Source organism: Dendropsophus ebraccatus, chromosome 3 (assembly GCF_027789765.1).
Source record: "Dendropsophus ebraccatus isolate aDenEbr1 chromosome 3, aDenEbr1.pat, whole genome shotgun sequence".
In the NCBI taxonomy this organism is placed as follows: domain Eukaryota; kingdom Metazoa; phylum Chordata; class Amphibia; order Anura; family Hylidae; genus Dendropsophus; species Dendropsophus ebraccatus.
This window is the reverse complement of record NC_091456.1, coordinates 98,013,784-98,020,921: the sequence shown is the minus strand read 5'-3', so window position 1 is coordinate 98,020,921 and position 7,138 is coordinate 98,013,784.

Below are 7,138 nucleotides of genomic sequence, written 5' to 3'. Positions count from 1 at the left end.
GTGGGATAAATAAAAAAGTGGGAAATTTGTAAAAAGTTAATTATTTCACCTTTTCACAATTTATTGATAAATAAAATCTATTGAAAATTCATTTATTCACTGTGATGAATTAAAGGGGTACTCCACCCTAAATATTTTTATGCATAGTTAAATAACATAGCCAAAGCTTCATATATTGCTCAAAGCAAGTAATTACTTGTGCTGAGCTGTTTTGGTGCTATTTCTCACGACTAACCCCCCCTTGGATGCAAAAATTGAGCTAAATGGAGTCTACTCCATCTTGCTCCTTCCTCCTTGCCCCCCCCCCCTCCGAGACGTGATCACGTGTCCTCCCCTGTCTTCAATTAGCTGGGTTATCGATTATAACCCTGCTCACTGAAGTGACGGAGAACACATGACCATCAACATCCCCTTCAGTGTTCCATGCCTCCCATCATCTTCCATTACCTGCTCTGCACCTTGCCCGAAGCCCCCCATTACCTCAGTGGGCAGACCACCAGATCTGAACAAGAAGACAATGCACCCACTACCCTGCAGAGCACTGCCGCAGCCTCTTTCCGCTGCCATCGCTGCTCAGATATCACAGCACCCCCTTGGCTGTCGGTTCCCTCCAGACTCCCATGCTGTGGTGGAAGTATTGCCAGGAAGTGTTGCAGGAGTATTGCTAGAAGATTTTTGAAGGCTTTGATGGTATATGCAATATTTTATAATGATTTCACAAATTACTCTATTTCAGTTGCAGCTTCAGAAAAAACAGTCCTGTGTTTTACGGTGCAAGGTAGTAATGACCAGCAGTGGGCAGGAAAGAAAGCTAAGGGGGCAGGTACACAAACTGAGCAATCAGGGAGAAGCACTGCATGATGGGAAATGTAGTTTCCTCTCCAGCGTAATCATGGATATAGAAAGGCCTTAAAAAAAACTTGTAACTCAGGAACAGCAACAGCTAGAAAGATGGGAGATTGCTCAAAATACTCAGGGGGACTTGGTGAGTAAGGGCCCATGTAATAGAGACAATGATCAGTCAATGCAATGATCATCGGCTGATTGTTTCTTTAGTCCCTAACCTAAAATCATCGACCAAGCATTGCTACGTTTAAAAGCGATGCGCGGCTGGCGATTCAACAAACAGTTTACATTACCTGTTCACCTTCCTGGTCTTCTCCTGTGATCTGCCTCCTCCCCGGTGCTGCATGCTACAGCCTCAGAGCAGCCCATCTCAGTTGGCTCCCAGCCAGTGATTAGCTCAGCGGTCTGTCAGCTCTGTCGGGCCGCTCTGAAGCAAAGCGGGAGTAAGCAGAGCGCAGGTGATGTAAAATGCTTGGGCAAAGGCTGCACAGACATCGCTAACAATGTCCGTGCAGCCCTTACTAAAGTATTATCGGGCTATGTAATAGGCCTAGTAAGCAAACGCCAATCTAGTAGATCAGCGCTTCTTTACAGTATTTGTGGTGGGTTGGTGGTGTGTTGTGTTTGCTATACAGCTAAGCCAGAGATGGTATTGTCATGATGCCAGTGCTAGTCCAGCACACAGGTATAATGGTGGTACCTGCTTTGTGTTGTGGCTGGCTGTGTTCCTCAAAATGGTCGGTGACCTGCAGGGTTATGATGGGTCCCTTGGGCTCTTATCATGGTAGTCCTTAGTGGCAACTGACCCACTACTGATACCGTCACCCACAGAAAGGGGAAAAATAAACCCAAGGTGTGTGGCTGTGTGTATAGGTGCTGATGCATAGGAAAGGATGAAAGGAGTCCCAGTGATATAAAAATATAACAGCTTTACTGTATAGTCTCTTGGTAGTACAATACGCTTTTATAGAAATAGATAAATCTTTACACAGACTTTAGTGCTTGAACTTGTTTGTGCTTGAGGAGGTGTTGGAGAAGTAGAGTAGAAGAGAGTTAGTTGTAGCGTAAGAGTTGAACGTAGAGTAGAGACTTTGGAGGAAATACTTGTAGAGTGAGAAGTTACTTGTACCTGTGTATAGACTTTGGTCTGACCATCTTGTGCCCTACAGTGTTGAGTGTCTTGTCCTCCTAGGGTGATACAAGCCCCAGCCGTAGTTATCTGGGTGAAGCTAAGTTCCTGAGCCCTCCCGGTTACCTGCACTGTGAGATAGGACAAAGCTACAAAGGAAGTTCTACGTATCCTATCCAGGCTACTTCCTCTTGTGTCTCAAGATACTGCCCTGCATTTTTAGACTGGGTCATGGCGTGGGCTAGGATGTTCCTAGACTTTACTAATTTTGTAGTGTTTAGCACTGCATAGTAGCTTTGGTAAGAATACTGAAAGAACTAGTTGTCTCTAACTCCATCTGTACACACTCGTGTCTTGACTAAACTGCACTGAACTTTTGTTCCAGACAAGGGTCCTGGCAGAAGCCAGGCCACAGCTTGGCTTCAGCTGGGACGTTTACTCTGTGTGTCCTTCTCCCATGAGAATCTGGTTAAGACTGGCTTAACTTACTCTACCAAGCAACTACTACCTACAGGGGCTAAGTAATCTACCCTGTGAGTGGTGGAAAGGAGTGTCTACAAAAGAAAGAAGAAAAATAATAGGTCAGAAGCAGAGAGCACCTCCTATAGGTCAATAAGAACACATGGTACATAAAAACAGTAACCCATTTCTAACGTTAGCTTTGCAATACATAAGAACTTAAATATAAAAAGATACTGACATCTAGTGGTGAAACCTTAGAGCGCACTTCATCACCACTTAACCTGGAGTAAAAAGCTTTTTCGAGAGGTGCAAAGGAGAGATATAAAACACCTGTGGTGGGACACCACATGTTGATCCGGCCTCCACCAGCCAGTGTAATAGGACCCTAAGATTTTACTGATGAAAACTTTTCACTTACATGCTGGGAAAGAAACTCACAGTTATTTGGAGGGGTTTTCATCAGTTTTCATGAGTAAAAACTTTTAATTGTTACCCTCATTGTGTGGATAACTGGAAGAATGAGTATCAAGACAATCTGGAGAGTGAATAAACTAATGGTGCGTTTACACAGGCAGATTTATCTGACAGATTCTGGAAGCCAAAGCCAGGAATGAATTTGAAAAGAGGAGAAATCTCAGTCTTTCCTTTATGACCCGTTCACTGTTTATAGTCTGTTTCTGGCTTTGGCTTCAAAAATCTCAGATAAATCTGTCTGTGTAAACCCACCATAAGGATCCATTTATACAGAAAGATTATCTGACAGATTATCTGCCAAAGATTTGAAGCCAAAGCCAGGAATGGATTTGAAAAGAGGAGAAATCTCAAGCTTTCCTTTATGACCTGATCTCTGTTTATAGTCTGTTTTGGGCTTTGGCTTTAAATCTTTGGCAGATGATCTGTCAAATAATCTTTCTGTGTAAACGCACCATAATGCTTGAAAATCAGCCTTCAACTTCAAGAAAAAAAGATCAGGTTTTTGGAATTGTGAAATAAAGACATTTGGAAACTAGGGTTTGAAGTTAAGGAACCAGCTCTCTTTTGCCGCTTGCTACCTATACACAACGTATATTTTTGTACGGCCGTGTTACGAAAATATACGTTACCTCTCTATGGAATCCAGGCCAGAGCGTACACACATATGGGATCCCTAGTGGCGCCACAAACAACTGACATGTTCAGTGAATAGCGGCAGTAGAAAACCCTGTCAGTGCACACTATGAAGCGAGCGGCTGCTCGCTCCATAGCGTGCAGTGGAGAGTTCTGATGCGGGCGGGCACAGATGCGCTTGCATCAGAACACTGTGGCCGAAAAGATCATCCGGCTGGTACTGCAGTACCGTCCGGGATGATCTTTTCACGGAACAGCCTCTTTCTTACGATGTGTGCACATGTGTTACATGAAGAGATCTAAGTAGGTCCAATGAGGTGGGTAGCAGAGGTATAGAGCTTCCTTCTTAACCTGGTTTAGCAGGCCGGATTAACCCCCACCCATATTATACCCAGTTATAGTATACCCTGGGGTATAAAATAGCCTAGGCCAAACTATACCCAGGGGTGTAAAATAGCCTAGGCAAGATTATATCCCTCAAAGCCATAAAATTATCACTTCACTGGTCTTCTCACACTGTTTGTAATTTGTTCAAAAGTGCTTTGTCTCCTATATCTGCAGGGCTTTCAGGTCACCTGTAGGACATGTCATGTGCTGATCGGTGTATGACACATCATGTGCTGCTCGATGTATGACACCAGGGCCTCCATCAGGAATTCCAGGGCCCCATACTTTCAACTTGACTGGGTCCCCACCTTACCAAAAGCAATAATGCAAAAAAAATTCTCAACTCAGGACATATGTTTGGCTCTTTGCAGCCCATAATTAGAGATGATCAAACAGCGCAGAAGTTGTGGTTCGTATGAACCCAAACCATCTGCATTTGACTCCTGCTGCCTTGCAGTTCTGTGGGGAAGGTGGAGACAACCCGAGTACCGCCTGGAAAACAGGGATACAGCCTACTACAGGGATACAGTCTTCTGTTTTCCTGACAGAACTTCGGCACTGTTCGATCATCTCTACCCATAATATGTGCTAAATTAAGTCAATTAGGCCATGTTTTCCACCTTAAAAACTATTGTTTTATACAAGAATGACTGGAAATTGCCATTGTTTTCCAGAAATAATACTGACACATTATAATCATATATGATCACTTCAAGTGAATTAATAATGCTGCCATATACCAATACTGAATAAAATTACCAATAAAATACTAGAGTACCATGACCACAAGTTAGTTAGCCCCATAACAATGCCACACACCGTGGTTGTATCACCATGTAATGCTCCTTACTGTGGATAGATCCCAGAGAGTGCCTCCATATCGTGCCCTACACAATAAATGGGCCCTTCCACTGAACACTGCCCCCTCAGTATGACAGAATAAGGGGGGAAAAAAACTCTTCTCTACTACCCAGTTCCCATGTTGCAGCTCCTCTTCCTACTCAGTGCAGGCAGACACCATCACGCTGCATATGCTGGGTTGTCACATTGTCAACTACAGATAATCACCTGCAGGCCACAGGCCTAATGCAGCTCCTGGCTCAGGATAGGTAAATAGTTGATTTACTTACCCATCCATGGTGCCCCCTGCAGACCCCCCGCCCGCTGCTGTGCTCTGCATTGTAACTATGAGCGCTCGTAACAAGCGCTCATAGTTACATGCAGCAACAGCAGCACTGACAGAGAGGGAGCCATTGGCCCCCTCCCTGTCAGTCACTCTTGAGGCCGCAGGAAGTGTTTTTCCTATGGTCACAATAGGCCGCACTTCCCTTCTCCTGGCTCCAGTGACGTCACTCGAGCGCCGACACCAGGACAAGGGGAGTGCAGCCTCCTGTGACCACAGGAAAAACCCTTCCTGCGGCCACAAGAGAGAAGAGAAGAAGAGACACCCAGACCCAGGTCAGTATAAGTGTTTGGGTTTTTTTGTTAAATGAGAGGGGGAGCACAGCGGGGGGGGGGGGGGTCTAAATAACTGGGAAAGCACACAAGGGGGTCTATATAACAGGGGGGGGAGCACACAGAGAGGTCTATATAATCGGGGAGAGCACACAGGGGCTCTATATAACCGGGGGAGCACACAGGGGGGACTATATAACTGGGAAGAGCACACAGGGGAGGCTATATATATAACAGGGGGCAACACACAGGGGTCTATATATTACTAGCGCAGCACACAGGGGTCTATATATTACTGGGGCAGCACACAGGGGTCTATATACTACTGAGGGCAGCACACAAGAGTTTATATACTACTGGGGGCAGCACACAGGGGTCTATATATTACTGGGGCAGCACACAGGGGTCTATATACTACTGCAGGCAGCACACAGGGGTCTATATACTACTGGGCGAAGCACATAGGGGTCTATATACTACTGGGGGCAGCACACGGGGGTCTATATACTACTGCGGGCAGCACCCAGGCTTCTATATACTACTGGAGGCAGCACACGGGGTATATACTACTGGGGGCAGCACACAGGGGTCTATAGTAATGGGACAGCACATGGGTGTCTATATACTACTGAGAGCAGCACACAGGGGTCTATATACTACTGCAGGTAGCAAACGGGTCTATATACTACTGGGGGCAGCACACTGGGGGGTCTATATACTACTGTGAGCAGCACACAGGGGTCTATATACTACTGCGGGTAGCACAAAGGGGTCTATATACTACTTGGGGCAGCACACAAGGGGTCTATATACTACTTGGGGCAGCACACAGGGGGTCTATATGCTACTGGGGGCAGCACACAGGGGTCTATATTAATGGGGCAGCACACGGGGGGGGTCTATATACTATTGCGGGCAGCACAAAGGGTTCTATATAATAATGGGGCAGCACACAGGGGTCTATATGCTACTGGGGGCAGCACACAGGGGTCTATATACAACTGGGGGCAGCACATGGGGGGTCTATATACTACTGCCGGCAGCACAAAGGGTTCTATGTACTACTGCAGGCAGCACAAAGGGGTCTATATAATACTGGGGGCAGCACACAGGAATCTATATTAATGGGGCAGCACACAGGGGTCTATATACTACTGCGTCAGCACAAAGGGTTTTATATACAAGATGTAGCCTGTGTTAACTTGATCACAATGACACGTTTAACTCAACTTTCTAATTAAGTTAACATAGCTCTCTGACACAATTGTTGCGAGCAGGCGTAAATCATGATAAATCATGATAAATGAGGTGCGGGAGGAGGCCACACCTCCTCCCCACCTTGTCACGCCCCCGCAAGCTCCCCTAGCCCACCCATCGGGTGAGTGGGGCATACGGCAGGCGTACGCCAGGGAGAAGGGGTGAATCTGCACCTTCTCCCTGATGTACACCTGGGGAGGACGTTTCATAAATGTCTCCCAAAGTGTTCTATATACTACTGGGGGAAGCCCACAGGGGTCTTTAAACTACAGTCATGGGCAAAAGTTTTGAGAATGACACAAACATTATATTTTCACATGATCTGCTGCCCTCTGGTTTTTATGTGTGTTTGTCAGATGTTTTTATCACATACAGAAATATAATTGCAATCATATTATGAGTAACAAAAGCTTATATTGACAGAATGAGTTAATGCAGCAAGTCAATATTTGCAGTGTTGACCCGTCTTCTTCAGGACCTTTGCAATTCTCCCTG